We start from the raw sequence: 19,724 nt of genomic DNA, 5'->3' as shown, positions 1-19,724 counted from the left end.
CTGAAAAAAAGAAAACATTTTTCACTTACTGACTTCAATTTCAGGTACTGAAACTACAGGGGGGAAAAAACTGATTTGGTTGATGATTGTACTTATTAATGGGATGCAAATCTATCTACACTCAAAAACATTTTTTCTGACTATAAAACAGTTTGTGTAATATCAATCCAAATCTAAAATAGAGAAGCATCATTCCTAGAATACTTCCTTTATAAAAATAAAATACTTGTAATATGTTTAAATCAAATTATGCCAAAAGGAGTAATATGGATGCTTTGCTAAATATTTTATTAAGTAGATATTCTATTATTCACTATACAACAGTCTATAATAATATTAACAGTAAGAAGGTTATATTTCACATCATTATATGACGCATTATTTACATTATGCTTTATTGGATATGTAGATAATTTTCATCTTGGCGGTATTGAACTTGCTGTTTCTTCATGAAATTAAAGAATGCCATTGAATGATATAAAATGTATTGTGTTTGGTTGCAAATTGCTCTGAATATTATTGATGTTCAATCTGTGAAATAAATGGTTAATCTCACAGCATAACCATTTGAGAAGCCAAATGAACCATCTTAATTTGTATACTTTATAAACATGGAACTTTATGTTAGTGGTGCTAAGTGAAAATACAGCTTTATGTATATATTTTACCTCAGTAAATATATTTGTTCCAGAAATATATTTGTTACATGTAAGCTGAATTCTCATAAAGTAAGAATTTTGCATATCTATTTTCTTAATTTTTAATTTGTCTTTAATCAGCAGTGGCAATTGCTCCCACCACTTCAAGTCTCTCTACCCTTTATACTCTCTATCAAATAATTAATGATATAAATGTTTAAGTACCTTAGAGCTCCCGTATTATAGCCTGTGCAATTCTACATACGTATATATCGGCATTCAATACATATTCATTATTTTTCAAAACAATAGAAGAAACGTACAGTTAATTTGTTATACACGTATAGTTCTAGTAAGGTAGTTTTGTTACAAAAAGTGCTAATGGCATATGTGTTAGCCTGTTTGTGCTGCTCTAACAAAATACCAAGACTGGCTATTTACAGAATTTTATACAGTAGAAATTTATTTCTCACTGTTCTGTAAGCAGAGAAGTCCAAGACCAAGGAGCTGTCCTTGTTAATAGCCTCACATGGCAGAAGGCAGAAGGGCACAAAAGGGGACGAATGCTGTCCTCACATGATGAAAAAGCAGAAGAAAGTGAACTCCCTCCCTCAGGCTCTTTTATAAGGGCCCTAACCTCATCTATGAGGGCTCTGCTATCACTACTTAATCACCTCCTGAAGTCTCCACCTCTTAATACTATCACATTGGTGACTGAGTTTCAATATGTGAATTTTGGGAGGCATATTCACACCGTAGGAGCATAAAAGGTCATTGGTTACATTCTGTGGGATTATTTAACTCTCTTGAGGGCCTGGGTTATTTACTTTCCCAATCAGATTGGTCTTTTCCCATTTAAAAACATCCTAAGCCAAGCCACAGGGGACTTTCCCCCCTCTCATGGCTGGCAGGTACAGGGTTCTGAACCCCTGATTTTGGTCTTACAACACTGTGTTCTAACCAATTGAGCTAACTGACCAGCCACAGAGAATTTTTAAGACTATAGATTATACTAACCAGGGAGGAGTACATTCATATTACTTGTCCATTTCTCTCAAGGGCTTTTTAAATAAGTATATCCTAAACAAAAGGTAGCTCAGGGTGTCACTCAGCCGGCTTACTAGGTCCTTCCTGGGATGCTTCCTTAGACTGCCATTAGCTATATCTTCTGCTTATTACCTAGCTATCACTTCACCTTATTACCTAGCTATCACTTCACTATATTACCTAGCTATCACTTCACCTAAGAAGGAGACCAACAAGGGGCATGCTACAGAAAGTCACAGGGAGCAAAGCTGTACTGCCTTGATACACCTGATTCTAGAGCTTTGCTTATTATTTCCTAGGAGGACTGGTCTTCACGAAGTCCAAAAGTCTTGCTTGGCACCTAGAGTGCCCAACAGGTTTACTAAGTGTCACCAAAATATAGTTGGGGTAAAAAGAGTGGGGGGCAGATACTCATTAGATCAAAGCTCTTTAAAAGTCATTTCCATAAATTTATTTCTGCAGGAACATTAGCACTTTCTCAGGTCACTTATATCAGTCTGCTAGGGCTGCATAACAAAGTACCACAGACTGGATTGCTTAGATAACAGAAATTTGTTTTCTCACAGTTCTGGAGGCTAGAAATCTGAGATCAAGATGTCAGTAGGGTTGATTTCTTCTGAGGCTTGTCTTTGGCTTGTTAGATGGCCATCTTCTCCTTGTGTCATCACATGGTCTTCCCACTGTACCTGTTTGTCCAAATTTCCTCTTCTTATAAGGATAACAGTCATATTGGGATTAGGGTTTACCCTAATGACCTCACTTTAATAACTTAAATGTTTCTTTAAAGACCCTAGCTTCAAACACATTAACATTCTGAGGCACTGGGGCTTAGGACTTTAATACATGTATTTGGGGAGGGAAAACAATTCAATCCATAACACTTACCATGCAGTGAAAAATGCTGCTGGTCGGGTTAGCTCAGTTGGTTAGAGCTCAGTGTTGATAACACCAAGGTCAAGGGTTCGGATCCCCACACTGGTCAGCTGCCAGAAAAAAAAAATGCTGCTGGTAAATGTTTAACAACCAGCTGTCTAAAAAGAAAAAAGGCATTACTACAGCTAATTTCAAGCTACCAATATGATTCCTCTGAATGCAGAGTCAGGGAGAAATAAGCAGCAGCTCACCATTATATAGTATTTCTACCATGGAAATACAATAGATGTAAATAACCTCAAGAGTGTAGATCAGGAGTCAGCAAAGTTTTCTGGGAAAGACCAGGTAGTAAATATTTTCAGATTTGCCCAACTCTGTGTTGTAGTCAAGAAGGAGCCATAGACAATATGTAAATAAATGGGTGTGCTTCTGTACAAAGAAAATCCCAGTTTTCAGCAGGCCTGTGCCTAGACAAGGCATCGGGGAGATCTCGTGTTCTAATTGCTTCTTCATCAGCTTTCAACCAACCTGCCTTGTTTCAGGCAGGTTCCCCTTCCCCACCAAGTTCTTGTACTATTAGTTTCAGGCACCCTGTGAGCCTTCTCAGGCTGGATCAGTGGGGCAGCCATGGAGATACACTTCTTATATCTCCCTTCTAGACAGAACTTCCATTCAGCTGCAATGAGTGCCATTAAGATGACTGCCTCCACCTGCAGCATTTTCAAGACCTATCACAGCATTCCAGTTGAGGCAACCTCTGTCCCAGCAGCCCCCAGCCAATAACTAGGCATGGCAACAGATCTGGGACCTCACCATGTCTGCCTAATGTAGAATTTCCCTAACAGGCAACATTTTCTCTTGAGCTCCACATTGTGTTGGCTGAGATTTTGTCAGATCTGCACCACAGCCTGAGGCTTTTCCTTCCCAATTTGGCTCTCTCCTCCTTTATCATTTTTCCAGTAGACTTCTCGTACTCCTAACTTGATTTCATCTTCTGCTTCCTGAAACACCCAAAGTGACACAGTTGATATAAGGAGTAGTCTGAGAGAGCTAACACAAGACAGTGCTGTGGTTTGAATAATTGTGTCCCTCCAATATTCATATATTGAAATGCTAACATCCAAGGTAATGGTATTAAGAGGTGGGCCCTTTGGGAGGTAATTAGGATTAGATGTAGTCCTGAGGCCAGGGCCCTCATGGGATTAATGCTTTTCTAAGAATCCAACAGAGATGGATTGTTTGTTTTTCCTCTCTGCCATGTGAGAATATATCAAAAAGTCAGCAGTCTGCAACGTGGAAGAGGGCTCTCACCAGACCCCGATCATACTGGCACCATGATCTTCGACTTCCAGCCTCCAGAACTGTGAGAATAAATTAAATTTCTGTTTATAAACTATCCAGTCTATGATAATTTGGTTTGGCAGCCTAAACTGAGACACTTGTAAATCAGTTTTTCAAGAGCATGCAATGAAATTTTCATAGAAACAATTATTTGTCTTCTTAGCTCATCAGTTTACATACTTTTTTTTCAATTACATAATTGCAATAATATGTGCATCTAGCATTAATGGGCTTAAGAATAAACAATAATCTCTTAAAACAAACAGTTCAACTTATAGGGAAAGAAATGTATGTTGTGCTAGAGTACTTTACCACCTGCAGGTATTTAGAAATTCAGCATGCCAACAACAGCAGTGTGTTCTACACATGGAATGGAAGGTCAGTTATTCATTCCAAGGAGTTACGTGGAACCCAGTTATGAGTCCGTTTACACTCAGAAAGTACATGATTCTCCTCTCCTCCTCCCTAGCCCATGGGCGGCGGTGGGGGGGGGGGGCAGAAAAGTAGGGGTGGAAGGGTAGTGCAGAGAAATTTTTGTTCTTTTCAAACTGATATAATTTTATCATACACCTGCCCCCAAACCACTATTAGTTCCCACTGCATTCAAGACAAAAATTACAACTCCTTAAAAGTGGTGTATAGGTCCCTTTACCATCTTGGATCCTCCCTATCTTTTCAGTCCTATTTCCACCTTGTGTCATTTGCTCCAACCAACCTTCTTTTTATGCCAAACCAAAGGAGATCATGTGTTTTCACTTGCCCATGACTTTTTCACTCAGTCTGAAAAGAATTTTTCCTTCTTTTTAGGGTAACTACATAATTTATTGTCCTAACTGGGACACTCGTGAGAGTGAAAAGGTACACTAACCAGAGGGTATGATGGAAAAACAGAAGCTAACTGGGGCAGTCCTGTGCAAACTGGCCAATAGTCACACTACTCATATTGAGCCCAGTGAATTCCTCATCTCTGTGATTTCAGTGTCTAACATTCAGTGGGTGCTTTAAAAAGCTTAATTGAAATTGATTACCTATTGTATGATATTCTATTACTGTTTTTATTTCTCTCTCCAACCTTGGTCACCACTGATACATATAGAAACTTTATGTGAATATGCCCTTATTTTCTGGAAGCAAATTCCAGACTACACAGCGAGTGAACACAGACTGGATTTCAGACACTACTTTCTCCCCACATAGGCAACTTTGTGTAGTAAAAAAATTACTCAATGTGTCTCTGACCATTTAGCTTGCGTAAAAATTAAACAGTTGTGGAAGATACTGAAACATTACACTAAAATATATGTCAGATGCAATTTGAAATTTGGAATTTTATGCAGAATGGATATGACAGCACTGTGAAAATCTGTTGGGGAATAATAAGTTTGTTACATATAAAAACAGTGAAGTATTTAAAAAGTGGAACATGGGACTCTAATATTACTTAGGGAAAGCATATTATCAATGTCAATCTAAGAAAAAGAAAAACCAATATTCTTACCAGTCAGACATGGGCTATGATAACCAAATCATGTATAAAGTGTCCATTTTGTTTTAAGAAATCTATCTTAACAAACAAGCATTCAATATTCTTTTGGTTCGATGCTTTTGCAGTTCTTATGTTTGTGTGTGTGTGTGGCTGGCCAGTAAGGGATCCAAACCCTTGACCTTGGTGTAACAACATGGTACTCTAATCAACTAAGCTAACCAGCCAGCCAGCCCCCAATTGCAGTACTTTTGTAGCATAGTGCATACATTAAAAAATATTAGCCATTAGGCACTTAAAAAAACAAAACAACTTCAAACTTATCCTTTAAGATTCTGCCTTTCGGGCCGGCCCGTGGCTCACTCGGGAGAGTGCGGTGCTGATAACACCAAGGCCCCGGGTTCGGATCCCATATACGGATGGCTGGTTCGCTCACTGGCTGAGTGTGGTGCTGACAACACCAAGTCAAGGGTTAAGATCCCCTTACCGGTCATCTTTTTTAAAAAAAAAAAAAAAAAAAAAAAAGATTCTGCCTTTCCTTCTATGTCTAATCCATGTACCCTACTCCATTACCAGTCTCTACATCTAGAACACCAAATATTTTCATTTTTAAATTGCCTTTATTAAAATATTGATTTAAGATAAAATTTTTAAAATACTTAATTTAAAATTCTAAACTTCATCAGATTTAAAAAATCTAAATAATTAAAACACACAATTAAGAAATCAAATACTGTAACAAATAGTCTCTTGTGGTGGGATTTTTTTTTTTTTTTTTTTGGCAGCTGGCCAGTAAGGGGACAAATAGTTTTTAATTCATATTTTCAAAGTGTTTCACAATTATTATTTATCTGTTTACTTTTTGGCAGTTGGCTGATATTGGGGATCTGAGCACTTAGACCTCAGAATAAGGTGGTGCTCTAACCAACTGAGCTAACCAGCCAATTATAATTAAAAAGAATAGTCTGTGCCCCATCTCTTTTCTCATCTCTGCTTCCTACTTCCCAGAGTCAAACACTTTAAGCTGTTTCTTCCACTAGCGAGTTTCATTTTTCTAAATAATATATATCACTAGCTATTTCTTCATTGACATACTCATATTTTAGACATTATCTCTTGACTTCTTGTTAAGAAATAGTAGGATTTCATGAGTTAGAATGCCTCAACTTCTAGGAATCCCATTTTCCCACCTGGTTTAAGAAATAAGAACTGCATTGATTTCCACAATGGAAGCACAGAGTTTATGATAAGCCTCAGGGTCAGCTTCATCCAGCAGCTCTACTTTCACTCCTCTGATTCCCTCTCTGTGTGATGAGTTCCCTTCTCCTCTGACATCTTCATTTTGATATTGCTTTTGTGGTGGGGAAAAGAGCTGTAACAGTTCCTGGTTTAACAAATGACATACTCAATATCCAGAGGAAAAAAAGAGGTTCACACTCTGATCATTCAGATTCAAATAAGGAAATATCCTTCTCTGAATGCCACAAAACTGTCATAGCTCTTTACTCCAAACTGGGTCACATGCCCATTGTTTAGCTATCCCCCTGTGGCTCAGGGAACACCATGAATTTATTGGCTGTCACCATATTTATTAAAATCAATCACACTGTTTAGTTCATGACAATAGATGGTAATAGGGTACTATGGTTTTATTTCTTTTCTGTGTAATTTTCATGCTTCACTGGTAATTTTTATTTTTTATTTATTTATTTATTTATTTTTTTATATTGACTGCTCCTCAGATTTTTTTTTTTAATTTTTATTGAATCAGAATTGATTATACAAACTTTGGGGGTTCAACATTGAGATATGTTGATCAAATCAATATCACTAGCATATATATTGTTACAAATCGTAATTATTATTTATGATCCCTTGTCCAATCCCTCCCCATCCCCTTTTCCCTCCTCCCTACCCCCTCTAATCACCCTAGATTTCTTCTCACCCTCTGAAAGAATAATGGTTACTCTGTTGATTTGTTGCCTAGATGATCTGCCCAATGCTGAGAGGTGTGATCAGGGCCCCTACTACTATCATAGAGCAGATGCCTCTTCCATCACTCTGAAATGGGCTCTGTGGAGACAGACATCCTCCTCCTTTCTTTATCTCTGCTGGTGACTCTCCTTGTGTTAGTGGCTGGAGGACCAACGGCGTGGTGGTTGTGGCATCTAGTCGCTTTTGCGGCAGCCATGGTTATTGTGGTGGCTGTGGTGGGCCACCCACATGGAGGAGATGTTTTTGGCATGCTCCTTGGTGCTGGCTGTGTGCCTGATTGTGGAGACTGTCTGATCCCCAGCTCCATATCCCAGGTCCCTGAGAGGTTCCCGAGGCGCTGGCATGGTGTGCCTGGTTGTGGGAGGGGTCTGGTCCCTGGTTTCATACCCCAGGTTCCTGGGCAGGTCCTGAGGCACTGGCATGGGGTGCCTGGTTTTGGGAGGGGAGTCTGTACCCCAGGTCCCCTGATGGGCCCTAAGGGGCTGGCATGGTGAGCCTGGTTGTGGGAGGGGGGTCCAGCCCCCTTCTCTATGCCCTGGGTCCCCAGGTGGGCCCCAAGGCACTGACAAGTTGTGCCTGGTTGTGGGAGGGGGTTCCAGTCCCCGGCTCCATACCCCATGTCCCCAGGCAGGGATTTTTTTACTTATTATTATTTTTTTTAATTGCTTCTTTTTAAAAATCTTACAAAATCTAATTTAATATATCCTTAGGCTGGCCAGTTGGCTCACTTGGTTAGAGTGCAGCCTTGTAACACCAAGGTCAAGGGTTCCGATCCCCAAACCGGCTAACCACCAAAAATACACATGTACATACACACACGCTTAACTTTTCCAAATGTTTCATCACATCAGTTTATCAGGGAGTTTATCTATTAGTAAGGGAGAAGACAACTGACAAAGACAAGTGAAATAAGGTAGTTGTAAATCATGATAATCACTATGAAGGAAATAAACAGGATAACTAGCAAAAATAATGGATGAAGGCCTCTTTAGATAATGTGGAGAAGGCCTCTCTAAGGAAGTGATATCTAGCCTGAGACCTAAAGGTTGACAAATAGCTCCATAGGAAGAGCTGAGAGAAGCATTCCAGGCACAGAAACAACCTGAGCAAAATCCTGCCAGTATAAAAGAATTTGGCAGGCTTGAGGACAATAAGGAAGCCAATCGGCTGGAACGTAATGAGTAGGGGGAAGAATGATAGGGGATAGGACTTTGGAGGACTATACTGAAGTGAGATCATGCAGACTCCTGTAAGAATCAATGGAAAGGAGGTTGGACTTCTCTGAAAAGGTGTTAAACTGTGAAGCAATAGGATTTATGTTTTTGAAGTCCCCCTCTGGTTTCTATGATCAGAGTGGGGTGGGGAGGGAAACAAGGGAGAAATGGAAGTATGAAAAATAGGCAGGATACTACGCCATTCTCATCTTTCAGCAGTTCTATTGGACTATAATTTTTGTCCCATAAAGATAATTTTTTTTAAAAAGTGTAAACAGTTTTCAAAATATCTAGCTTATTTTACTAATGTACTGTCATTTAAAGTTAGATGTTAACTATATAACATCAAATCTGGATAAGGTAATTGCATGTATTTTCCCATCCCTTCAAATATATCTGTTTTTCAGATTCCCTTACCAGCCAGCAGCCAAAAACAAAAAATAAAAAACAGGCATGTCTATTTGCCTTGGCTAATTATTTTTGAGGAATCATGTAGGTTAATATTCCATCTCCTCTGGAATTTTTGTTAGTGACATAAATGAAAAAATAAAGTCACATAATTTTTACTTACATTTCTCTAAAGTGATATTAACCAGTCAAACAGGTGAGCTATAATAACAAATATTAAGAAATCATAAAGTCAAATTGATTTAAAATTTTAAAAAAATTCATGCCTTACCATAACTGTTATACCAGGCCTTCAACTACGTAAATTTCATGTAGTTGAAAAATTAAGATCTATAAAGAGCTTAAAACACAAACAGAAAGCTTCTAGCCAAATGAGCATTCTTACTTCATCAAATTAGTATTAATACAAAAATTAGTGAAATAAGAATTAAAAAATAACAATTAGAACATGAGTGCTCACTCAACCTATTATCAACTCAAGTTCTTACTTGTTCTTGCTTCTCGGCCCTTTTGCTAAGATCAGGCATAATTTCTTACTTGCTATTCTCCAGCTATATCTGCCTTCTTCAGTTCTTTACATGTGACAAACCCATTCCTTACAATCCTTGCACTTATTCTTCTTGCTCTTCCCATGGTTCTTCCTGTAATAGGCTCCATCTCATCCTTCCAGATACAGCTCAAAGAAGTCTTCTTTGACCACCCAACTGCTCTTCCTATTTAAATGTCTCTCTGTACTCTCTCCAACATTATCCTGTTTTTCTTATACAGACCTGTCTCAATTCATAATTTATTTCCTTATTCATCTCTCTCTTCCCCCTTCTTCAAACTAGAATGTCCAATCCAAGTGAGAAAAACCCTTGTTCATCTTAACATTGTTTTTTGTAGTACCTAGCCTGAGGATAGGCATATAAAAACATTCTAGAAATACTTGAGTTAATATTGCAATCTGTGTACTAAATATAAATTTAACTAGCTCAACTTGAGTATATATTCTCTCAGCAGAAGTGGAATAGTACATAACATGCCCTTGAAATCTTGTAAGGCAAGAGTTAATTGACCCACTTTCTAGATAGTTATTAAGAAATCTGGCTATACCCAATTTGGACTCCCCCTTATACAGTCCTTCAGGGCCACTCCTGGGTAGGGACACTGAGTTTCCTCATTTAGGGCAAGGGTACACACTTCTGGCTAATGCAGATTCCTTTGTATTGGAGAATGGGAGATGCATGAGGGGTTGAGATAGTCTGTGGTCTGGGGCTACTGCAGACTTTGGGATTTTATTGCATGCAGCTGTTTTACTGTGGATGATTGCCTGCCAATTTTCCTTTAGGGAGATTCCTTCTGTATTTAGCGGAGATTCCTTCTGTATTTAGCTAATGCTGAAGACCTTAGTGTGTCAGTTTTCTCCTTAAGTTGTCAGTTCTTCTGGGCTTTTGTTTCTTAGCAACAGGTGCATCCACATTGTTCTCTGTTTTAGCCTTAAAGCAAACAAGAAAATAAGTGGGCATGGCAGCTTGCCCTTTATCCCTATATACACACAGTGCATTTCAGTCCTAGTGGCTACTGATAGACAATGTGACGTATCATACTTCTGTGAAGCATGGAAGGGGATGGGCAGTAGAAAATGTTTGGGAGGGAGATGAGAAATTGTAGTTCCTTAATATCACTTGCTTCTCCTTGAGAATCCTGTTTCTAAGATTTCACTTTCTGGTATTTGGTGTAAAAACTTCAGTGTTGGAAACAATGTGGCAAAAAAAAAAAAAAATGCTGTAATTAAACATTCCCCTTGAGTAATTTCTTGTCCTAGTCTTACATTCTCAGACCATAGGCTATAAGCAGAAATGACCTCCACCAATTGTCAAATTTGCCACATTGGGAACAAATTGCCAAGCTTGCTCCAGTCTACTTTCATCTAGGAATCTTGTTTAGAATGTCTCTTTTCCAATGTACTTTTCAAAGGTCCAAATAGTGACATTTTTTATATTTGGCTACCAAGTTCTCTAATGCTCTATTCAGTGATTATATAGTCTGAGTTCTAAGACTATTGGAAAAAGCCTGGGTAAAAGATTCACTACTGCATTAACACTTCCCATCTCATGGTGGAAACTCTATAGTATCCCCTACCTCACCTTGATCTGGCCAGTTTTAGTTTCTCTGAGCTTTGTTATTTGTAGCCCCACTCATAGTCAAACTGAGGCAAGGTTCTTTCAGTTTCAATTGGCTGAAAGCCACTTAAGCTAACTTAAGCAAAGACATGAAATTTTATTATAAGGATAAATTATGATAAATAATTCAAAGATAGGGAGTAGATTCAACTTTCTCAAGGGACTGAGATCAGGAACCAAGGCAGCTATTATACTTGTGTCTGATATGTCAGCACTGCTTCATGAAAGAGCACTTCACACTCTGCAGTCAAACTGCTTGGGTTTTATTCCAATTCAGCACTTACTTACTTTAAGTGAGCTTCTCAGTTTCCTCACCTGTAAAGTTCTGTTTCGGTAAGGAAAGTATAGGGTTGAGCATCCCTAATCAGAAATCTGAAATCTGAAATGCTCCAAAATTCAAAAATTTTTGAGCACTGACATGATGCCACAAGCGGAAAATGCCACACCTGACCTCGTGAGTTTCATGTACAAAATTATTAAAAATACTGTGTAAAATTACTTGCAGGCTATGTGAATAATGTGTATAAGAAAAATAAATGAATTTTGGGTTTAGACTTGGGTCCCTTCCCCAAGATATCTCATTATATATATACCAATATTCCAAAATACCCCAAAACTAAAATCTGAAACATTTCTGGTCCCAAGCATTTTGGATAAAGGATACTCCACTGGTATCAACTTCACAGAGTTATAGCACTTAGAACACTGAATGATACAGTAAGTAATCTGAGATTATTCTTGTTCTGTATCACATTCTAGGATTCTCCACATGCTGCTTGGCACAAGGCAGCCCTGGCCTAACTTTATTATTTTCTCAGTTCAAGTGCAGTCTGACAAACTTCTCTCAACCTAACTATAAATTTTCAGGAAAATCTGATTAATCCAGATAGGGTTCAGTTGCTCACCACAGCTAAAGCCAGAGGTTTTAGGTCACCTAAATACATATATAGCTGCTGAGGCCCACCCCTGATTGTGCTGACATTTCTCAGGGGTGGGGAATCATGAATCATTGCTAAAAATCCAAAAAAGATGCTTTTTATCCTTCTCCCAACTCACTGATCTTCTGTTCTTCTATAGTCGCAAAAAGTTCACAAGTGACTTTCCCAACCTCATATAGCTAATGATGGATGAAGCTGTGGTTCAGAACTAGGTCTGACTCCAAATCAAATATTTCTTTTCACTAAAGAATGTAATAGAGTTATTTATATTTATTGATAATATATTAGGTAAATGACCCTGTATTTAACCAAGCATTTGAGATACAAGACTTCAAGTACTTAAAAATTAGCTTTTCTGAGGGTCAGCCCGTGGCTCACTTCGGAGAGTGTGGTGCTGATAACACCAAGGCCACCGGTTCGGATCCCTATATAGGGATGGCCGGTTAGCTCACTTGGGAGAGCGTGGTGCTGACAACGCCAAGTCAAGGATTAAGATCCCCTTACCGGTCATCTTTTTTTAAAAAAAATAATAATTAGTTTTTCTGTGTTCTCATTTTCAGTTTTTAAAAATTGGGGTTTAATGTATATAAAGTTCACAAAATTCAAATGTCCAGCTAATTTTTTGATACACATACACCAATGTAACAAGTAACCAGATCAAGATATAGAACATTTCTATCACTCCAGAAGGTTCACTGTGCCCCTTCCAAGTGATTACCAACTCGAGAGAGGTAACTATCATCCAGACTTTTTTTGGTGGCTGGCTGGTATATATCCTGCTTCTATCATCATAAATTAGTTTTGCTTTTTCCTGAATTTCATATAAATTATGCAATATGAATTCTTTTCTGCCAATTTTACTCAACACTCAGCATAATGCCTGTGAGATATATCCATGTTGTTGTGCATAGCAGTTTCTTTTTTATCGCTGGGTAGTATTCCATTGTATGATTATACTTCACTTTGTTCCAGTTTGGAGCTATAAGGAATCAAACTGCTTTTACATTCTTATACAAGACTTTTAGTAGGTACCTGCATTTATTTCTCTTGGGTATACACTCAGGGGTGAAATTGCTGAATTATAGGGTAAATATAAACTCAGCTACAATGTATACTGCCTGTCCATTTTCCAAAGTGGTTGTAACCAACTTATACCCACACCAGCAAAAAAAAAATTTCAGTTGTGATAGTTTTTTTTTTTTTTTTAAACAAGGAAAATAACATTGTAATCAGTCTGTTATGCTACTCACATTTCCTAGTTCTGCAAAATGTATTTTATTTGAGGTTCTTTTGTTGTTAGTTGTAAGCAAGGGTGAGTTCAGGCTAAATGTTGAGGTAGAGTAGACCCTCATTCATTAGTACCCTTATCAAATTACAACCCCCAACCCCATTAAGATTACATTGAAAATATTTCCTAATTTGCCATTCTTTATAGCAGAGTTCTTCAACAGGGGCACTATTGTCATTCTGAGCCCGTTAATTCTTTACTGTAAGGAGAAGGGGCCTGGCACATGTATCATAGCATTTTTAGCACTATCCTAGGCCCCTAGCTCCTATGTATCAGTAGCACTAACTCTCCAAAACCCACTCACTGTGACAACCACAAATGTTTCCGGATTTTACCAAATGTCCCCTGTGGGGCAAAATCCTCCCCACCCCCAACTGCTATTAAGAACCACAGTTTTATAAGTAAGTGTCCTGGCCTCTCCACATTTCATCTAAACAAAATGTTATATAAGTCAATGCAGTGTTAAAAGGATGATGTCAATGGTTTTTCAACACTAATGGCAGACTAAAATCACCTTAGGGAGTTTTTAAAGAATGCATATGCCAAGGCCTCACCTCAGAACAATGGAATAGAATCTCTTAAAGTGGGGCTTGAGCATTTTTATTGTAAATCTCCTCAGGTAATTCTAAATTTTGGTACTGTTGAGAACTAGGTAACTTCTAAACATATTACTCTTCCCAGGAATATACGTTTTAAAATAGATTTCTACCAATGATTTTTCAAGCATTAGTAGAGGATGAGGCATATATTTGAGGAGTAAGGGGCTTTCAGAAACTCTCAAATCACAACAATAAAGTGACCACCCAGAGCCCATAACTAGAAACAGTGGTATCTATCGTTCAGTCCTGATTTAACAACACCAACAAAAAAATAGAAGTTATTTTTTTCCCTAATCAGACTTTTCAATTATCTATATGTACTTTTTTGAATGATTACTATGTGCTAATCCTTCCAGCTAATTCTTATACCTAACTCTTCTCTTATATTCAACCTGTCTCTCAAAAGAATATTTCCCATTCCATCTGTTTTTGTTTGGGGGGGTGTTTTTTTTGGGGGGGGGCAGCTGGACAGTACAGGGATCCAAACCATTGACCTTGGTGTTATAACACCATGCCCTAACCAACTGAGCTAACCAGCCAGCCCTATTTTCCATTGTCTTTGAAACACCCAAGTCTTTCATGTAAGCAAACAAATAAAAAAATCAACAACCTACCTCCCCAAAACCAAACAAACAGAAAAAGTCATACTACTTTTCAAGTCAAAGTCAAACCTTTTGAAAGAGAAATTTAGACTCAGTGATTCCATTTTTTCATCATTTATCACATTCTACTCTAATCTGCATCTGGCCCAATTACTCCAACAAAATAGTTCTTGCTAGAGTAACCAATGACCATCATGTCACTAAATCCAATGGACATTTCACATGATTTCTAACAGAACTGGAGGCCATTCACCACTCCTTCCTTGAAGCACTTATTCGCCTTCAATAGTACAACATCCTTTTCGCGTCTGCAACTTCTCCCTACCCAGCTCTCCTTCTTCTACCTAACCAAAAATGAACTGAAGTTCTTCATTGCATACCCCTAGGCAGTCCTCCAAGTCTATTTCCATGTACACTCAAGATTTTAATTTTTCCCTACATACTTAATTTTTAGTCTAGATCTCACTTCTCAGCTCCACACTTCTATCCAAAAGCCTCTTGGATGACTCTAAGGCATCAGAAACTCAGTAAATACTAAACCAAACATATGATCTCTCCACCTACGTTACCATTCAAGTGAATGTCATCACCATCCAGCTGTAAATGTCTAACTTTCCTTCTCCTAACCCTGAATCCAACCCCATTAAGTCCTATCTACTTTTCCTCCCAAATCTACTTCTCTCCACCTTCATTACACTGCCCTGGTCTGTGATGTCAATATTGTATCTACTTTGACCCACCTAAAATCCTTTTTTTTTTTTTTGGATTTACAGCTAGAGTAAATTTTCAATTTTCCAATCCCATCAAGTTACCACCCAGTTTAAAACTCTTCAGTTGTTTTCTATTGTCTTGAATAATCTACTTCTTTACCTAGCCTTTGAGTCCTGAATGAACTAGCCTCCTCTTGCTTAGTTGCTGTTTGCTCCAGCGGTACCATGTTTCCTATGGCCCCTTACAGATATTGAGTGTAATTTGCCATCCAAACCAGGACATTTCTGAGTGAATAAGGCCTGTTCTTGGCAAACTGGGAAATGCATTGACATGATCTCTCTGGCCCCAGAATTTTGGCCCACATTATTTCTTTTACCCAGAATCTTTTCATTTCCCTCTTTTGCCTAATTCATACTAATTCTTCAGTTCTCAGATCATGTCACCTCCTTAGGGAAGACTTTCCTGACTAGGGTTCTCTAATATGGATTCTCACAGCACTATGTCTCTTCATATTACTTTTCTCAGTTGTGATTCTATATTGTGATTGTTTCCCACACTAGATTTTAACTCTGAAAGTGTCTGTTTTTGCTTGTTATGATACCCCTGTGTCCCGACCCTCTAGCAGAATGGCTGGTATGCACTAAATTCTTACATATTTATTGAATGAATGTCTACATAATTTACTGGGGACACAGTCTCTGTGCTCAAGATCTCATAATGTAATATGGAAACAAATACTATCAATACAATACAGTGACATACTGCACTTTCAGAATGCTCAATTCCATATCCTAAAAGAGAGGTCAAAAAGCTTCCTCACAAGTCTTATAGAGTGTCAATACAATTGTGTCTGGATTTTCAACAATTCTTAGCCATTTACTTAAACCTACAAGAGAATGATCCATAAGACAGATAGACTACATCCATTTACAAAGAGACATTTTTTCAATGACCTGAAGAAATGTGCATCTAGACTGTCAAGTGTCTGCTAGGAATGATGGGAGGCAATGCTGGGGTCAGACTGTGAGAAGCCTACTTAGAATATTAGAAATATATGATGCTCACATATATGTTTATATATATATATATATTTATGTACACAAATATATAGGGCATGTAAGCAGGGGAGTGATTTCATTAGGTTTCAAGTTTGAAAGAAACCTAAAGGATGAGCTGAAGGGAAAGATGTAGAGAAAATAGAGGCCTAAACTAAACACAGTAGTGTGGATTAAAAGAAAGACTGAACACAAACTTACTGTACAGTCATCCCTCAGTATCCATGGGGTATTGGTTGCAAGACATCCCTCACTCCCACAGCTGCAAATGCTCAAGTCCTTTACAGTTGGCCCTCCTTAACTGCAGGGGTTTTTTTTTAGCATGCAGAACCTGCAGATACAGAGGGCCGACTGTATTTGGACAGTGGCAAATAAAGGATTTGGGTGAGAGAACAGAGTGACATAGCATCAGTGCACCAATTTGATATTTCGAGGTTAGCTACTTAAACAACCCTCTTTCTTACTCTGTGTGCACACTTAATTTTGTAATTAAATAGAATTTTTGTATCCACCTCAGTGCCTATTAGATTTTACACATATACATAACTGCCTGTTAGTATCATCTCCAAGAACTGTACATTTGAAATTTAATTTATTATAATTCAAGAATTTATAAGTCAAAATCCCCAAATACAATGGCCTTAAACAAGGTACATGAGCTGCTGGTGGATATCAGAACAATCTGGGAAATTTTTCCAAATACTAGCTAGAACCTAGAATATTCCACATGTCAGAAGGGAAGAATAGGAATGTGAGGCATGTGTAAACTTACTAGGTGACTGACTTCTGCTTCTGCCCCACACTCCTGAGCTCTCTCCTATAAATTTTTATTAGGAAAATAGGAACTGTATAGTAAACCATGACTATAAGATGACTTAGGATTTCACGGGTTCTTCTCAGAGGACTCTGTATATTTAAGTATCATATTCAAAAAGATCTTCCTCTGGTTTGGGAAGGACCTGGGATATGATGTCCTAAATTAAGATTTTAGGGTACCTTAAAACCATCCTGATTGTTTCAGTTGTTTCTCATATGCAAATCCTCTAGGCAACAAGAACGTAATTATGGAATTAAAATCCTACAAATTTCACAATTCTGAATAAGATGTTTAGTCTAAACCCACCTAAGGATTACCCATCAATAACTAGCCCTTTTAGAGCATATCAGAATTAAGGACCCACAAAGTGCTGTCCTAGATTCTGTAAAAGTAACATTCTTTCCAAAGAATATGAAAATTTCCAAATAGAAAATTAAAGAGTAATAAAAACCTCCTGGGTGATGTTAATTTTCTGGGATTTTTGCTAGTCATTTGTTGAAATAGTCAACTATTTAGCTATTGTTTTTAATACCAGTAAGTAGAGATAAAGACAGTTTATTCAAAGAAAGTAAAACTGAGGATTTAACTATGCAGGTAACAGTCAAAAAATACTTCTGCATTACCTACACACTTTTTAAAAACTGAACTGGCAAGACTGTTGCAATTTTCCACTACTTTGTATTTCTACACATTCTTAAGTTATTGTAAAATTCTGCAGAGCCATATATTATGATTTTACTCAAAATGTAAATCTCCATGGTTCAGTATGTTATTAGAAATTTGGCAAGATTATTTTTCTGCAAAAATAGTCACTAGAGCTCTTACATGTAGCATAGCACATCCGACGAAACAATTAGTTTAAAAAGGTTTGACATGTGCTTTCAGAAAACATGTAAAATATAATGTCTACACAGTTTCTTTTCTTAAGACAATAACAAAGGCAGTGCAGTTATAATTGAGGACTTTACTACCTGAATCATACTTCTGATTACAAAATTCTTTATATGCTATGGTTAGTTTCTCTGGGGCTTTTATTTTTTACTCACCACTCTAGTAATCCAAGAAAGAAATTAGTTACAGGCACAAGACATTCCTATCATTAAGGTTTAATATTAATATAAAGCTTAATATTAAAAATTAGCACTTAGTTCATAATACTATAGGGACTTAGAAATGAAGATTTGTATGATCTTGTTATTCCTCACAACTCAGCATTAAAGCTATTTAATAGCTGGGGGCGGGGGGGAACCAGGTTGTGCAAAGACCATTTTGCAAAGGAGAGCAGTGTTCCATTTTGTTTCACTATTCCGTGATCACTGATACTTCCCCCCCCCCCCCCCGAGTGGGCCAAGAGTACCCGTTTGACTTTCTCCACCCCTGAATATAATGAGCACATATTTAAAGTTACATTTGAGATCTCTTCAAAGGTTTTGAGCCAAACTATTTAAAAGGCTGGTAAACTAAAACTTCGGAATATTTCCCAAATGGGAAAAGAATTATTTGGGGAATTTATGTTACGGCAATCGAACTCATTTGGATTGGAAGGTGGCCCTTTACAACAAATCAAACGACTGAAAGACGGAATTAAGAAGTTTTAAAAGACAGTGTTTCCAACACATTGAAAAGGTTGTAACTGAGGCCCGCAGTCACAGTTATAAAAGAAACCGTCAACTAAATTGCAGCACGTTAAACTAAGACTATTACTAACGTCCCTCGAGCAGCTTCTTTTGTTGCGATTCGGCGCCGCACCCTTCAACCCTCCCTCAAGGGAGGAACCTAGAAAGGAAAGGCTGTCAAACTTTTCTGAACTGGGCATGGGCCACCCACAAATGAATCAAGCAGCGTCACAGGATGTCAACAACCCGATCTCTCTCCTCCTCAGGTGTCCCGCCTGTGCGGGTATCAGCCCCGGAGGGAGCCTAAGTTTCGGGTCGCTCAAGCGTAGGAGGCGGCGGGAGGCGACCACAGTTAACCAACAGTTGGGTTCCCAGGCTGCCTGGTGTGACGCAGTAGCCCCCGCCCGGCCCCTGCGGTCAAGCGCTCAGACGGGTTGGGGGTCAGAGGCCGGAGGGAGTGCGGGCCGAGGCCTGTGCAACTCGACCCTAGCGCGACACGGTCCCTTCGGCTGATTCAGCACCGCCCTTCCGCAGCTTCCGAGTCCCACTGGAGTCTCCAGTCTCTTCCCAGCCCGGTTCCTCCCCGGTTCCATCTGAATCTCTCCGCCGCGACGTCCTTGCACAACCACCCGAGTGACAGTAGTGCCCATACCCGCACGGTGCGAGCCTGCAGCTCCCACTTCCCGGAATTCAATGCCTGCCCGCTAAGGGCGGGCACCCGAGCCAGGATCAGCGGCCACGGCTGCGGTCAGAGTCCGGCGACCTCCGCGCAGCCGCCGTGCGCGCACTCGCTCTCCTCTGCTCCCCGGGACCAATCGCATTTTCTCCTACGCCCACGACTCCACAACGTAATCCCTCCCACCGTCCGCGCGCCAGCTGAAAGGGTTCGGCGTGCGCGCGCCCGTTCGCTCGCCCGCCCACCTCGAGCCCTGTG

General features: G+C 38.9%; 1 long non-coding RNA gene across 1 annotated transcript; it reads right to left on the bottom strand.

Annotated features, from left to right (window-relative positions):
* Positions 1 to 2,274: 2,274 nt before the first annotated feature.
* LOC134370931 (uncharacterized) lies at positions 2,275 to 19,522 on the bottom strand. The gene is made up of 3 exons (XR_010022685.1): positions 19,443 to 19,522; positions 2,571 to 2,668; positions 2,275 to 2,371 (listed from the first exon to the last, which is right to left on the bottom strand). It is a non-coding gene; the product is annotated as an uncharacterized LOC134370931 (long non-coding RNA).
* Between the last annotated feature and the right edge of the window lie 202 nt (positions 19,523 to 19,724).

The sequence above is a fragment of the Cynocephalus volans genome, chromosome 2 (genome assembly GCF_027409185.1).
Source record: "Cynocephalus volans isolate mCynVol1 chromosome 2, mCynVol1.pri, whole genome shotgun sequence".
NCBI lineage: Eukaryota > Metazoa > Chordata > Mammalia > Dermoptera > Cynocephalidae > Cynocephalus > Cynocephalus volans.
Note: the sequence above shows the minus strand (reverse complement) of the source record. Positions and strands in the feature narration are given on the sequence as shown.